The sequence below is a fragment of the Colius striatus genome, chromosome Z (genome assembly GCF_028858725.1).
Source record: "Colius striatus isolate bColStr4 chromosome Z, bColStr4.1.hap1, whole genome shotgun sequence".
NCBI classification, from domain to species: Eukaryota; Metazoa; Chordata; class Aves; order Coliiformes; family Coliidae; genus Colius; species Colius striatus.
Window position 1 is genome coordinate 82182358 of NC_084790.1, and position 15867 is coordinate 82198224.

The following is a 15867-nucleotide window of genomic DNA, read 5'->3' on the forward strand; positions in this document are numbered from 1 at the left end:
AAACACAAGGAAAAAGAAGCCTAGATCCAAAGACATGATCTGACATTTTCTTAGAAAGTACTGCTATGATTTTCTGTCTGGTCTCTTCCTTGTGTGTAGTTGTATAACCTGATTTACTTTACCCACATATCTTCAGAGCACTCCAAAGGAATTAAGGTCCAAAATTATGCTTGTCTTATGTATAGAAAGACTTACAGAAATGGAAGTGAAATGACAGATAAAGAAGTTCTATAGCAGGTAGACAGCTACATCTGGAAGGACGGATGCATAAATTCATAGGATATCCAGTTCAAACCTCTTGGTTTAGCTTGTGCCTGTTTTTCCCTTTCCTTTTCACCTGCAACACTAAGAATAATCCTAATCTTTGAATTTTCAAATCACATTTTATGGAAATTTCTCTATAATGGATCTGAAGTAGTCTACACTGAAAATCTTAATAATAGCTGAGATGTGTTTGGATCCTCAGTAACTTACATCAGGTGATCATCATATCGCATTATTGCATTTATATAGACGAAGGATGAGTTCCTACTCTTGTCCAGCATACCTGTTGCCGAAGACTAAGGGTATTCTGACACTGCTCCTGATCAGAAAATGGCAGATCCTGTCACAGCTACTTCTTCATGACTATGGGGGACACCTAATAATGGGAAGGGACAAAAGGTAGGTACAGGTCTTTGAAGCGAAAGCCAGAAAGAAACATAACTTGAAAGTAATTCTAATAAGATTTCTCTCTATCAGTTTTGAGAAGATATGAAAAGTTGAGAAAGAGCTAAGAAGAAAGAGGAAATTAAAGACAACAGTAAACTAAAGAAAAAGAAAGGGAGAAAGGCGACAGGAAGTCATGCAGAAGACGGAAAAGGCTTTCAGCCGCTCTGAGTCCCCACTTATTTTGGGCTGTCATTCTGCACATATTGCCATACAGTCTAAGTACCTGTCCCAGAAGAAAATCTTTTCTGATATTAGCTTATTAGAAACTACTTTATTTTCCTCTGTGATTCTTCTCTTTCTCTGGTGTCTTCATCTCATTGTGTTCATCACTTTTTTCCTTAGCTGATTAACTCTACAAATTGTGTTACAGTGATATTTGACATCAAGCTGAAGTCAATAAAGATAATGTACAAAGTTGTTTACACATGATGCCAAACTACTGTAAATCTGATACCACACAGGGTTCCATATTTAAAAACTTAGATTTTGGCCATTTCTCTAACGTATGTGTTTCATAACCCTATTCAAGTCTGGAATTTCTTATCTTATCTTTGTAATAAATCACTCCACCCTGGGTGGTCTGATTTATCTACATGCAGTTAGGCCATATTAAGGTATGGAAATGCACAGGTTGAATTTAAAAAAACAGTTGAAGCAAAAAGTGTAAGATTTTTTTTTTATTTGGAAATATTTTGTTAAACTCTATTTGGTTGTAATTTTGTAATCTAATTTTTCTACTGTATTTTTAGCTGAGTGACATAATCAAAATCTAGATTGGAAGTTTCTTGGAAATATAAAGGGTAAATGGCAAAGATCATTTTGACATTGATGTGATAATTTCAAGAGATTTAAAAGCACTTTTTAATTTCAATCTATTGGCTGTTTCAGTAGGAATCTGAGTAATGTCAGTGTGTACAATAAAAGAAGCAAAATAGGCAGGAAGGAAGGATATTTTAGATTTTGTAATCAATACGGTCAAGAAACACTGAGACAGTTTGCAGTCACACAAGCTCTTTTTCAGGGCTACAATAGAAACAACCAACTTTGGATTCAGTGCTTCCTATCTTATTCATTTCTAGGGTACTTGACACTTTTTTCATATCCGAAGCCCCAAAATCTGAAACTGGAAGCTTTGTGGGGTAGCAGTTTAATTTTAATATTACGTCATAGTTTATTTCAAAGTCTTCATTATTTTAATACTACTAATAATGCTCATCTCTCCATTTGTTTCTGTGGTTTGAATGTGAGTTGATTCTCAGAAAAAAATAATAAAGAAAAAGAGATCTGGTAAATAATGGCTGGAATGAGTGTTCTGCACAAGTCAACAAAGAGGGACAAAATGCAATAAAAAGTCTGTTTATTCTGCTTCTCTGTACCAAACACAAAATTTGCTACTAATCTGAGGTGCTGCATTTGAAAAAAAATTCAATTTCAGATTGGATTGCACAGGACTGCAGATGAGGCCTCACCAGGGCAGAGTAGAGGGGGAGAAGAACCTCCCTCGACCTGCTGGCCACACTCTTCTTGAAGAATCCCAGAATGCCATTGGCCTTCTTGGTCACGGGGGCACATTGCTGGCTCATATTTAGTTTATTATCAACCAGGACTCCCAGATCTCTCTCTGCAGAGCTGCTCTTCAGCAGTTCGACCCACAGCCTGTACTGGTGCGTGGGACTCTGCAGGACTCTGCACTTGTCCTTGTTGAACCTCATGAGCTTCCTCTCTGCCCAACTCTCAAGCTGGTTGAGATCCCACTGAATGGCAGCACAGCCTTCTGGGAAAAAGGAGGAAAATGGAACAAAGATTTTCTGTGCTGCATCAGCTGGCTCAGGAATATTTCATGTCACTTGGGGGTTTTGTGCCTTCAGTTACAAACAGAAGTCATCCTAGCTCACCCTGCCACACATCCCCATATTCCAATCCATGCATTTCTGCTGCACATTTATCAGTTTGTGTAAAGGTTTTACTAATCTACTACATATTTGTGCATATCTGGGACTCGGGAAGCTTTATTCTGGATAAAATTGCTCATCTAGTACTTCTGCTGCAATGTGTTATGCGATACCCAGAAGACACACAGCGACACTCAGCCCTGATCATAGAACTGCGAAGCATTCATTTTCCTTGCTGGTTGGGACTCTCACCTCTTGGGGCCAACAATTGTGAGAAGGTTGCACTGAAGGAAGGGCAACTTCTGATGCCAGGACCTGACTCCACAGAACTGGCACCACTAAACCCATTGCATGCAACTACCAGATCTTTCAATAAGCTTCTTGTTAGAAAGTTATCTCTGTGTGCAATACAAAGTCTATTTACATTACTAATCAGCCTATGAAGATAAGGGACTTTAATGGGAGCCATAAAAAGAGATTATAAGAATTTCTTGAGACTTTATAATTTCCTAATTTTAATGTCTTTATTTCTTCCTCCATTAAAACAGTGATGTGTGGAAGTCTTGGTAACCATTTGACCTGTTCTTATCAACTTTGCCACCTCATGAAACTGCTCATTTCCCTATGATTTGTGTGAATCAATACACCAGAAAGGTCACAAAAGCACTAAAGAGAGATGCCAATCAGAGAGCCATCAAAAGAAAAAGAAAGTTTGACAACATCAGGATCAATCAGGAGCTGCTCAGGAGAACTTGTCAGCTGTGATTAATGACACATTGTGTGTTGCTGTCATTCGGAAAATGCTTTAGAAATTTTTAGATCACTGCATGGAAAAAATGAGTTTAGACTTTTAACGTCTTGAAATATAATAGTTAAAGGGTTCAGAATTGGACAGGAAAGCTTTTTCTTACCAAGAAAAGCCTAGTGGTCACATGACTGAGTAAAACTGTTCTGTATTTCAGCAAAGAACAGGATGTACTTCAGACAGCTCTGGGGAGACTCTGCTCCCCACTTCTCATGCAATGATTGACTGAGCCACTGAAAAAGTGATAGTCATGAATGAATGCTTTGAAATACGGGTACATTGTTATGAAATAAGAGATAGTATTTGACAGGTAGAAGTACTAGTGTTGTTCCCTTCCTTAGTTGCGGTTTGCCAAAGTCCAAAACTCAGTCCAAAGCAGGAGGCTTCAGTGCTGGGATAGTAACCTCTACAACTTCCAACATCCTCAGAGGATCTCCTCAAGCACAGGTGAAGGTCAAGAGCTGAACCACTGTAGTTCAGACTGTCCATAAATCATCCAAAGGAGTGTGTCAGCAAGCCAGTGAGTTTTACCCTGGATGTAGTATTCAAACTGAAGGATGATCCTCTGGATCCTCCTGGATGTAGTATTCAAACTGAAGGACGATCCTTTTTTCTAAGGGAGGGAGTACACAAATTTTGTGCATGGAGAGTCTGTGTCCCATGGTTGTCAACAGAGACAGGCTGGCATTGTCCCAGTGAACACATCTTCCCACTACTTATTCTGCAGTTGTGATTTGAGTTCCTCTGTTATTGGAGGAAATATGCTTGGGAAACTCAGATGCCCTTTTCAGTTAGGCTACAATAAATTATGGTTTTTAATTGTTAATACTAAGAGCTGAATTTTCAGTATTAATCTGGACAACGCCTTACTTTTCCCATGCTCTCTGATCTACATCTGATGGTAAAATAGACTGTGCTGGTTAATAGACATTCATGCTATTAGCTTTACTAGAAATCATTGTGATGCTAAGACATGCAGAGACTAGGAGGTAGCGGCATTTCTGAGCAGAGGTACCATCTTTCCCACATGACTTGCAAAAGACAGTTTCTTTCTTCTGTTTCCCTGGGCAGTCACTAAGGTGATCTTCCCTGTACCTCCTTAGTTTGTATCCAAAATTACTGAACACTTTCAGTTACTATATGCAAGATATGTATATTTTGTTGTAGGATCAGCTTGTAAAAAGTAAATCAGGCAACCTCACAATAAACATCATACCTTGTTTTCTTTGTTCCAGTTACAGTAGCTTCTGGTTGCCGTTGGTCTTCTCGGGTTTCTTGCCAGTGTCAGAAGATTATTTTTGAAAGCAATACCTCTCTTAAAGGTCTATCTGGCTCATCTGTATTCATTCCCTTTGTTAGTGTAGTGGCACTGAATTTCTACCTGACTCAGGCAATTCAGAGTAGATAGAGAAATCTTCAAGAGATATTGTCCTTAAGTTTACAGAGGGATCTAAGTTCAGCTGTTATTCACATCATCTGGAGTCTGTAAAAGCTGTGATATTTTTCATCCATATTTATACAGCAAATTTTAAAAGGTTGCTTTTTTTAAAGTCATTTACAATAAATGACAGCATAACAGTCCTCAGTAAAGAGTGGGAAACTGAGACAAAAATGCACAGTGAGCTGCCTAAGGTAACCCTGCAGGATAATGGCAACATCACAATTTGTCTGTTCTTGCCCTTAGACCACATGCTTTTCAGCAGCTAAAGATATGTTCCAATCTCTATCCCAGTGTCCTATGCGTTGCCTGTTTAACGCTTTCATTTTTTCAAACTATGTTTCAGCACAGTTTAAATGAAATTTATCCAGATACAGAAATTAGTTCTTATTTGGCCTTTGGTTGCCACTTTAGTTTAGTGCTACTTCCAGGCACTCAAAGTGATGACTGCATTCAAATTTCCGCCAGTTAATCCACACAATTCTGCAACTATAGTTGCACACAATGATACCTCTTTACCGCATTGCACAGAAACTGTCTCAGACACAACATGCTGTTGTCAGATCCTCAGAAGTAGCATTTTCTTACAGTAATATGCTTCCTTATCAAGTAATTTGCACTCAGACACTAGAGCATGAAGTCTTAGACACAGTCAGAATGTTGACCCAAGTCAGAATCCCAGCTCATCTCAGTTGGTCGTCCTGAATGTAATCATTGCATCTGTAGTACAATCAACTCCAGTTATATGTATGCATCCATAAAAATTTTTATCATGCATTGTATAATACACATTTATCCCCCATACTAAAAGTATAACACAGCTGGGATTCTGCTGAAGAGGTGGGTGGCAGTGTATCAGCTATGTGAGACAAATGTCAGATTAGCTGACAGTTGCATGAGGTTTAACACATTTAATAACTAATTTAGATTTAATGTGCATATCAGAGGACTCTAATATTGGCACAGGAAATTGTTTGTCAGAAGAAGATACACAGATATACAGTACTATTCTAACTAGCCACTGATCAAAGAAGCATAACAGGTTTGTTTCTAAAATACAACAATTACCGATGTTTTGACATTTTGTCTGCATCAGAAATTAGGCTTTCCAGTTCTGGTCAATTTCTTATTTTTCCCACCAGTGCTGTAGAGCTGCAAAGCAAAGAAAAGCTGCAAGAACACAAGTCCTCCACAGGTCTGAAGATTACATCTCTGTGGGTAAATTTGTCTAGGCTGTGCCACACTAATACACTCTGTTAAAACAGCTCTCCTAGAGACACAACACAGCTTCACACAAAACGTTTGCTCCTCTTTGACCATGTTCTGGTCAACATAGTTTATTGATGTCCATCATTATATTATCTCATGGTACTCAGTGCTGGGCCAGATCCCCAGTGTTGCTATTAGAAGGCAGATGGGATCACAGAATCATAGAATCATAGATTCATAGAATGGTAGGGGTTGGAAGGGACCCTTTGAGATCATCTAGTCCAGCCCCCTGCAGAAGCAGGTCCACCTAGATCAGGTCACACAGTAAAAGGAAATGGAGTATTCAGAGTGTATCAAAAGAACTCTGGCATAGAGACAAAAATATCTCTACCTGATGCAACATGTTTCCAGAAGTCCTCAAGCATGTTTTCTTTTATGTGTCCTCACCTTCACAGAGGCTCTCAGGTTCCCACCAGAGGAACTGTTAAAAGTCACGGTCCACCATTGAACATTGACCATCATTTCTTATCAGTTTCCTATTTTCAGCTTTCAGTCAAAACTGGGGCTGTTTTTTCTCCTCTGCAGTGAGTCACAGAGGGTCCAAAGACTAGATGCTGCAGGCAATTGTACTGGTGGATTGTCATCATGTTTGGGAATGTGTCACTGAGCTTTTGTGTTTTCTCGTGCCTAGAACAGAAAGATGAACCTTGGGCTCTGATTTTTCAGATGCTGGTTGTAGTTTTGGGTGTAAACATCTCATGTTTACAGATTACTCAAATCTTTCCCATGAGACTTTGTTCTGCCTTTTTAAAAAGTACAGTTCTTTGAACAAAACTCCTCATGTAAATTATTGTTAAATGAATAATTTTAAATATTGATGTGGTTCAGTTAACTAATATTATGTTTTAGGCTATGAATTTCTATTATAAATCTCTGATTTTATCTAAAGTTGCAAAGTTATTGAGCAGCAATGGGAAGGGCTTGGTTTGCTTTTTGCTTTTCATTAGGCTTTTCCTGCCTTGGTAAAGAGGACAGTTACAGAAGGCATGCATCAGAAGTGGAAGCACAGAAGTAAGGCAGAGAGAGGTGAGGAAACTATCCCAAGGTCACAGAGCAAAGCAGTACTAGGGTTCACAACAAGCTGCTGGACTCAGATGCTTTATTAGGCTGTTCTGATTCTAAAATTTCTTCCTTCATTGGGTTCCATAATTGGTACTTTTAACCTAGGGGTTTAGTCAAAATCAGCTTCCACAATGTTTTTGATTTAATGAAGTAAAGAGTTGGTAGGAACATCATCAAATCTCTAATTGAATGAAACTTTCCCATTAAATAGCACAGGGATTTAGGATGAGTTTTGCAAGTGATGAGAACACAGAAAACCTGAAATTTGTCCTTTCAAATGAACTTGTTTTTAAAAAGCCATCATTATCATGTTGGTGACTACTTCACATCTTTTTCCCAGCTTTGTCAGCTTCTTGGCTTTCTTCATTACAGTTTGTTCTCTAAGAACACATGTGCACTCACTAGGAAAGGGTCTTTAAAATAATGCTACACATCTTTGCCCACTTTCCTGGTCAGTATAAGGTTTCATAAGTTTCTGTTCATAGAGGTAGATCCTCAGCAGGTGTAAAGTCCATCCATTTCATGAATCTGCAATGGTTTGTGTCAAGTGGAAATATAGTTTCGCTGGGTTTAGTGTGCAGATTTTTCCAAATAGGAAAAGAAATGTTGAAAGCAAAATGAATATAACACTGCTTGTTCTTCTTTGCATGAGCTGTGTCTGGTTTTCTTTCATTTCACAAAGTCCTTCAGACTTACATGTCATCAGCTGTAGCAAAAACACCCTCCAAAAACTATGATAAATTGTTAAAATGGAGCTAAGAGCCATCCCTGTGAGTGCTCATACTCTGGGGTTAACTTTGTTTTAACCTGACTGGTACATAAACTAAAATAACATAGATACAGGAAAGAAAATGTGGAAATACATAAGTTTGTACACTTGTCTTGCTGATGGGGACCTCCGGGAAGTAAGAACACTTGTGAATGGAGACAGCACTGGTCAATAGAGCAGTCTGTGGTATAACTAGAGCACCATATTCTCAAAATCAAATTGTTAAATGCAGGGTTACAGAGTATTCTGCCCCTGGAACAGTAGTCAGCCAGAAATACCTTTACTATTTGTTTTTTCCTCTCCACCTTGTTCTGTTTTATCTGTTTGGATTGAAAGGTGAGGGATTGTCTCTTGCAAAGCATGTATGAAATCCTATTATTCAGGACCTGAGACACAGAACAGAATAATGTATCCTAAATAAATTCAGATAAATCCATTGTGACCCTTCTAATCTGTTTGGGTTCTATTTTTCCATCCCCCTGGCCCCTGCATATTGCTATAGTTATTTCTTTTGCTGCTCACTGTTTGTTTTGCCTACAGATCTCAGAGCACCTCTACTGATCCCTTTCTTGACTTTATACCTGGTCTCGCTTCTTTGCAGCTTCTTCTCTCTACTTTAAGTCAGCGAATGGTGGTGAAGTGTGCAAGGGAAAGGAAAATGATATAGTCTAAATTCTATAATGTTATGTTTTTACTGCTTTGAGTGTATGATTCACGTACATCCACATTTTGTCCTTCTTTTATTTTTTTTCCTAGAGAGACTAGCTTTACTGATCACAAACCAATGCAGTTAGGGAGGGAGCAGGACCTTGCCAGCTCTCAGCATTCCCAGTCAAATCTCGCTCTGATAGTTTAGATTCCTTTGAAATTGTATTAAGTTCTTAGGTAGGGTAGAGGGAGGAAAACAGGGGCCCCAGACAGCAATCTAAGGGAAGGGGTTTTTGTGAGGTAAAATTGCCTTTCCCACAAGTTTGTCCTGCCACTATCCATCATTTTACTAGTTTTATGTCACAGAAGAGTAAAACAGTTTTCTTCCAAACTTCTAAGACAATCCTTGTCTGGATCAATTGAACTCTGCTCCAGATGAACTAAATTCTCTGATAGCTACTTTGGAGAGCTTTCCAAATTTCTGACTGTTCCAAAAACAATAAGGTCTTGAAAACCATCCTAAGATTTCCCTGAATCTCTCATGTTAGGATTTAACTTTACTTACCACAAAGAAGGTTGAAGCCTGAATGTTCAAACATGTAAGCTTTTCCTCAGTTATCCAGACTATGGACTTGGTGAGACTTAAGGATGGTTACTGTCATTCTAAGCAGACTTAGCTGACCTGGTACATAAACACAAATGCTTAGAGGTGACTCACAGTGTTCAAATCCCCTTTGCTTGTCCTTTATTCAGAATTATCCTTATGCTTGGAGCCAATTAGCCAACACAAAACCAATACAATTAGATGAGGATAGAATGCCATCTATTTCTGTCTGAATCTGTAGTTTTCAGAAAATTCTTGCCTTCTAAATATGCCTCAGAAATCCTCATGAGTACTTCATGTTGCCTGCAGTTCTACTTCCTCTCCTTCCTCAGAAGGCCATGAGTCTTGCAAGGATTCTGACATGCAAGTGAAAAAATAAAAAGAGGGAGAAAAGATCAAACATTCTTCCTCTCAGGATCTTTTCATCCTGTTGCATTGACTTTCCAAAGGGGCATAGGCTTTTATTTATTTCAGGAAAGGTAGGTTATCTCTACTTTTTAAGTTTTGTTTTTCCTACTTTCCTGATGTTGCATTATTAGAATTTTACACTGTAGATTTCTTCTTTAATATTTTCTGTGAACTATTTATCTTTAAAAGTCATCTGATTTCAGAGTTCTCCCTTCCCTTACAGACATTCGTGCCCATGAGAACCCATTTTCCTCCTTTTGCTGTTCTGTGGGCTCTCAATCTAATGGGACCTGGACCTGCAGTGTAACTGGGTATACACTGTATGGTGCTTTGACTTAATTCCACTTGGGTCTTACCAGGTGCATTCCCCTACTCACTTCTTTAGCCAACCCTTTTAATTCCTTCAGTGTGCCAGATGTTCCCTGCATTGTGTTCTCCCTGGGTGGATTTTAAGGCAGAACTCTCCTTCCTCCCAGTCTCGGCCGCAGCTGTGAGCTGATAGAGCTGCCTCTCCCCACTGCTGTGAGCTTTAATCGGGTTCTAAAGTTTCATTATCAGAGTGATCCATTCTGGAAGATATTTCATGCTCCCCAAGCCCCAGGCAAGTTCTAACAACCTTTTTTAATACTCTTTCCTTTTTTTTTTCCCTTCTCCTCATTTTTTTTTCCTTTTCTCTTTGATGATGTTCTGCAGGTGCTTGAACAAATACAAGGCTCTAAGGTCTGCATCTCTGAAGACTACTGCAGTTTTCAGCTCTCAGACAGTATTCCAGGAGCCATTCTCGTTTTCATGGCCAACAGCTGGTCTTTTTCAGGACTCACCGGCAGGGAACTCTGATCATATGCCTTGTAAGATTCTTAGTGGCTGACATCATCTGCCAAAAGACAGCTTTCCTTGACACCTTTTTCTGGTCTTTCCAGTTTCACAGGTACTTGGCTGCCAGATATAGGTCCCCATCATTAAAACATAACTTTGGGCTGGGTGAGTGCATGAGGATGCAAATGGAGAGTGTAAAAGAAAATTATTTGAAATTTTTCCTGCAATTTATGTGCAGATCATCCCCCTGAGATCTCCAACAGCTCATATATGTTATGCTAATGGCTAGCATCATTAATGAATGCAAGCTAGCTAATGAAAATGCAGTGATGAGAACTGTAGCTGACTCTATCACTGCAATTATTGCCCATAATAATTAGTTTACAGTTACAGGAATATATTAGGAAGCATGACTGCTTCTACATTTGTCTCAGAAGATAGAAGAAAACTCTTAACTCCTGCTTTATATGGTACGGATTCTAAGAATTTACTCCCCAATGAGACTGGTAGATGGTTATCTCCTGAACATCATGATTTCACCCTGATGACTCTGTATTAAGCCAAAAGTTAAATTGTCTCTTCTTTCACGGTTTGAATCACCAGTTTTTTAGTTAGAAAACAGAGGCCATTTAGCGTAGGCAGTGAAGGGTCATTATTTCAAAGATGTCCTAAATTTAATCCATGCTGCTGTGATGATTCATCCAGTCATATCACACTGCAGGAAGTAATGAAAAAGTATCAGATTAATGCAAAGTAATTCTCTGTTCCTGTAATGTGTCTCTGGGTACATGCTTTTCCCAGCTCCTTGTCCTTCCTTATGTTCTTATTGTTGCTTATATCCACCAAAATATTCAGGAATGCCCACTCCAATGCGAGTAGGTAGGTAACAACCAAATGACCTTAGTTTCTCCCTGGTGAATCATCATGGTCTAAGCACACAATCAGACATCAACTCTGCATACAAAACACAGGGATCTTGCACAGTATGTAGTAAATGGTTCATTCTCACTTTATAGGGCTTAGGGTTTAATAAGGAAACACCAGCTTGTCATCATGCAACCTGTTTCCCAAATCAGCACTCATCCCAGGCCTGTCATCCATATCATGTCACAAAAGTGTCCTGTGGGCCCTGAAAACTCCCCATCTATGTTCATGCACCATTGAGCAAACCCTGTTTTAGTTATCTGTAAAACAGCACAGCATAATCATAGCCAAACTTGCTAGCTTGGTCAACATTGTCTTGGGATCTCTTGAATAAGGTTTGGAGATCTCACAGAAAGGTTCTTTCTTGTGGGAGGATAAAGAGTCATACTGTGAGTAGAAGCCTAGCTTGCAGCTGCTGGCCTTTTCTTCCAGATTTTGTGAGTAGACCTATTACTACTGGTCAAAAGCATAGAATTAATTCTATGAAATGATTTTGATTTTTCTTTACTTGACTCAGAATCTTTAAAGTAGCATAATTTTTCAAAATTATTGTACCAGGAATGACAAGGAGAAGGAAATCATCAGGACATATTTTGTCTCATCCTGTCTTAAGATCAGTCCAGAATCTGCTTGTACCACTCAAGAATAAATTGAATGAGAAGTCAAGGCCTCGGCTATTTGGTTTGGGAAGTATTCTCCACCAAATGTTATCTAACCTCATTTTCTGACACAATAACCAAAGCTGCCTAAGTAGATAGTGACTGTTCCAAAGCTCATGTAGGCAACTCTGCTTCTGTGAATGAAAACACAACAATATTCACTCTAAGGACCAAGATTTCAAGACTTCTCTGGCAAACTTTTTCCAATGTTTCACCATTTTTCTGTTGAGAAATATTTTATTTTTATCAAGTAAAAACCTTCCTTGTTTAAATTATGATCATTGTCTGATATCCATGCATCATGTATATACATAAACACCCTGATTCTGATTCATAGATAGATAAATAAGTTTAGGTTATGGAAGCTTGCTTATTAAAACTTACAATCGTAGAATCATAGAATCACAGAACGGTAGGGGTTGGAAGGCACCTTTAGAGATCATCCAGTCCAACTCCACTGCAGAAGCAGGTCCACCCAGATCAGGTCACATAGGAAAGTGTCCAGGGGAGTCTTAAAGACATCCAAGGAAGGAGACTCCACAACCCCTCTGGGCAGCCTGTGCCAGGGCTCCCTCACTTCACAGTGAAATAGTTGTTTCTTATATTTAAGTGGAACTTTTTGTGTTCCAGCTTCATCCCATTACTCCTTGTCCTGTTGCTACTACTATAGAAAAAAGGTATGTCCCAACCTCCTGACACAAATATCAATACAATATCAGTTGGAAAATCGCACATATGGTTTTATGAAATTGCTAGCCTTGTAAGCACACCAACAGAGCTGTTAGAAAGACACAGCTCTTTCTTGTAACATAACTATTGCTCAGCACTGATAGTTTCAAGGCTGGTATGTACCTAAAGAAGATTATTATGGCAAAGCTATTACGTTACTTCTACATTTGACTATATGGACGTTGTATTCCACTGATAATTACAAGGCCTGCCTAGCCCTAAACAAAACTGTTATATGGGGTGGCAGAGGTTTTAGGCCAGTTTTCATCCTGTCTAGGGACCCAGGAGTAAAGATACAGCACAGGGAAAGTTTGGATCTTAATCCAACAGCGATTCCTCATGACCACCGAAGGAAGCAAGAGGACCCCGGAAGAAGCATGACAGAGGTGCAACTGGGGCAGAGCAAGGTGGGACTGTGGGTGGGCCCTTTCCTGGACATGTGATGAATATTCATGTTTGCTGGAAATAGAAACTGAAAATCCAAAGGCTGGGGTGGGCACGTTTGGTGGAGAAATCCCCCATGTTCCCCAGCGTTGCAATACAGAATCCCCGCTCAACAGTCACATTGGCTATCGAGTCCTGACTGGCTGCTTCACGGCATCAATTCTGTCTTCAAGAAATTCTTCTATGGTTTTGAAATTAGTAGTTCAGTGTGGAAAGTGACAAACATCTGCTTAAAACATTTAATTGTTTGAAAACAAAGTGTTTCCTTACATGCATTTCAGAAGGGCACATTAAACATATTAAAAAAAAAAAAAGGAAATTGTCCTGTTTAGATCACATGAAACATTTAATTTAGGTCTAAAGGGAGGAAAAAGGAGATAGGAAGGAGGCCAATCTGAGGGGCGGACAACATTGGGACCACCCTCTATAAGCATCATCTGTGGGGCTGACAGCCCTGGGGAGGTGGTGGGTGGAATACTTTTTAGAGTGGTGGCTGGATTTCACACCCAGTGAGTGGGATGTGGTGATGCCACTGACATGGATGCTGCTTGATCAGGAAGCCTTGTCAGGGGAATCACTGTTGGGTGTCACTTTTTTCTTTTGTATCTAGTGATAGGGCAAGAGGTAATGGAAAAAAAATGAATCACAAAAAGTTCCATTTAAACACAAGGAAAAACTATTTCACTCTGAGGGTGACGGAGCCCTGACACAGGATGTTGTGTCAGGGCTGTTGTGGGGTCTCTGGAAGCCTTCAAAATCCATCTAGATGTGTTACTGTGTGACCTGATCTGAGTGGACCTGCTTTGAAAGGAGAGTTGGAGTAGATGATTTCTAAAGGTCCCTTCCAAACCTACGATTCTGTGATTGATTCTGTGAAAAGGAAGTGTTTTGATTGGATATTCTTCTGTTGGCCACTAAATTGAAAAAGTATATAATCATAAAATCCTAGGTAAGCTTTATGTTTATGGTAACTTAGGAACTGCTGGTGGAAAATCAGTAGAAGTTATTTTGTGTTAGCCAAGTAGAATAATACAACCTTCAATCTTCAACTATGAAGAGCTGTAATTTGGAAAACACAATGTGTGATAGAAATGGATTATGGTTCTATTCCATTCAGATATATGACTTCACATTTTCTGTAAGCCTTGTCGCTTTAATGCAGATTTAATAACATAGGGCATCAGAAGGAACTAGATCCTTTTCAAATTGCAAATGCATAATGTTTCCATAATGGAACCTCTTAAGTGCTGAAGAAGGAGCAAAGCCCTTTCCTGCTTTCAATGGGAAAGTATTTTCATTTTCACAGAATCATGGAATGGTAGGGGTTGGAAGGGACCTTTAGAGACCATCTAGTCCAACATACCTGTTAAAGCAGGTCCACTTAGGTTGCACAGGAATGTGTCCAGACGGGTCTTGAAAATCTCCAGAAAAAGAGACTCCACAGGCTCCCTGGGTAGCCTGTGCCAGGGCTCCCTCACCTGAACAGTGAAATAGCTTTTCCTTATGTTTAAATTGAACTTTTCATTTTCCATCTTCATCCCATTACCATTTATTCTTTCACTAGATACAGCAGGAAAGAGATGTCCCAACCTCCTGACATCCACCATTTAAATAATTGTAAATATTAATGAGATCCTCCCTCAATCTCCTCCAGACTAAAAAGCCCTAGTTTCCACAGCCTTTCCTCATAAGGAAGATGTTCCAGTCCCCTGATCATCTTGGTGGCCCTGTGCTGTACTCTTTCCAGAAATTCTCAGTTCCTCTTGAGCTGAGGAGCCCAGAACTGGACACAGGACTCCAGATGAGGCCTCACCAGGGCAGAGTAGAGGGGGAATGGAAAGTCTCTTGACCTGCTGGCCGCACTCTTCTTGATGCCCCCAGGCTGCCATTGGCTTCTTGGCCACGAGGGCACATTGCTGGCTCATGGCTAGTTTATTATCAATTAGGACTCCCAGGTCTCTCTCTGCAGAGCTGCTCTTCAGCAGGTCAGTCTCCAGCCTATACTGGTGCGTGGGGTTGTTCCTTCCCAGACACAGGACTCTGCACTTGTCCTTGTTGAACCTCATGAGGTTCCTCTCTCAAGCCCAACTCTCAAGCTGGTTGAGATCCCGCTGAATGGCAGCACAGCCTCTGGGGAATCAGCCAGTCCTCCCAGTTTGGTGTCATCAGGGAACTTGCTGAGGGTACACTCTGTCCCCTCATCCAGGTCGTTGATGAAGATGTTGAACAAGACTGGCCCCAGAATCCATACCCATGGAACTTCACTGGCCACAGGCCTCTAATTCAATTCCATGCTGTTGATTTGTTGATCATTGTTTATTTTATGTGTGTAGTGACAGAATGTGTTCATTTCATGCTTGGATATAGGAATTGAAAGTAAATTCCGATATGCTTTGAAGTTTGTAATGGTGACATTGAAGAGGTCCCTCCTTCTGTAGAACTGCAAAATTGTGCCTCCAGTTTTTTCCTCACTTTCAGGATAAATAAATGTATGTTCATTTTTCTTACAACTATCTCTTTCATTTATCATATTTCCCATAAATGATTTATATTTCAAAGCTGGAATTCTCCACCTTAGAACACTAGACAGAAATTACTTCATGGACAGCTCCTTAGGATGGTAGTGACACAGGGAATATAGTAACAACCAACTATGCAAAATGAAGAAGCAAACGACATTGCCTGGATT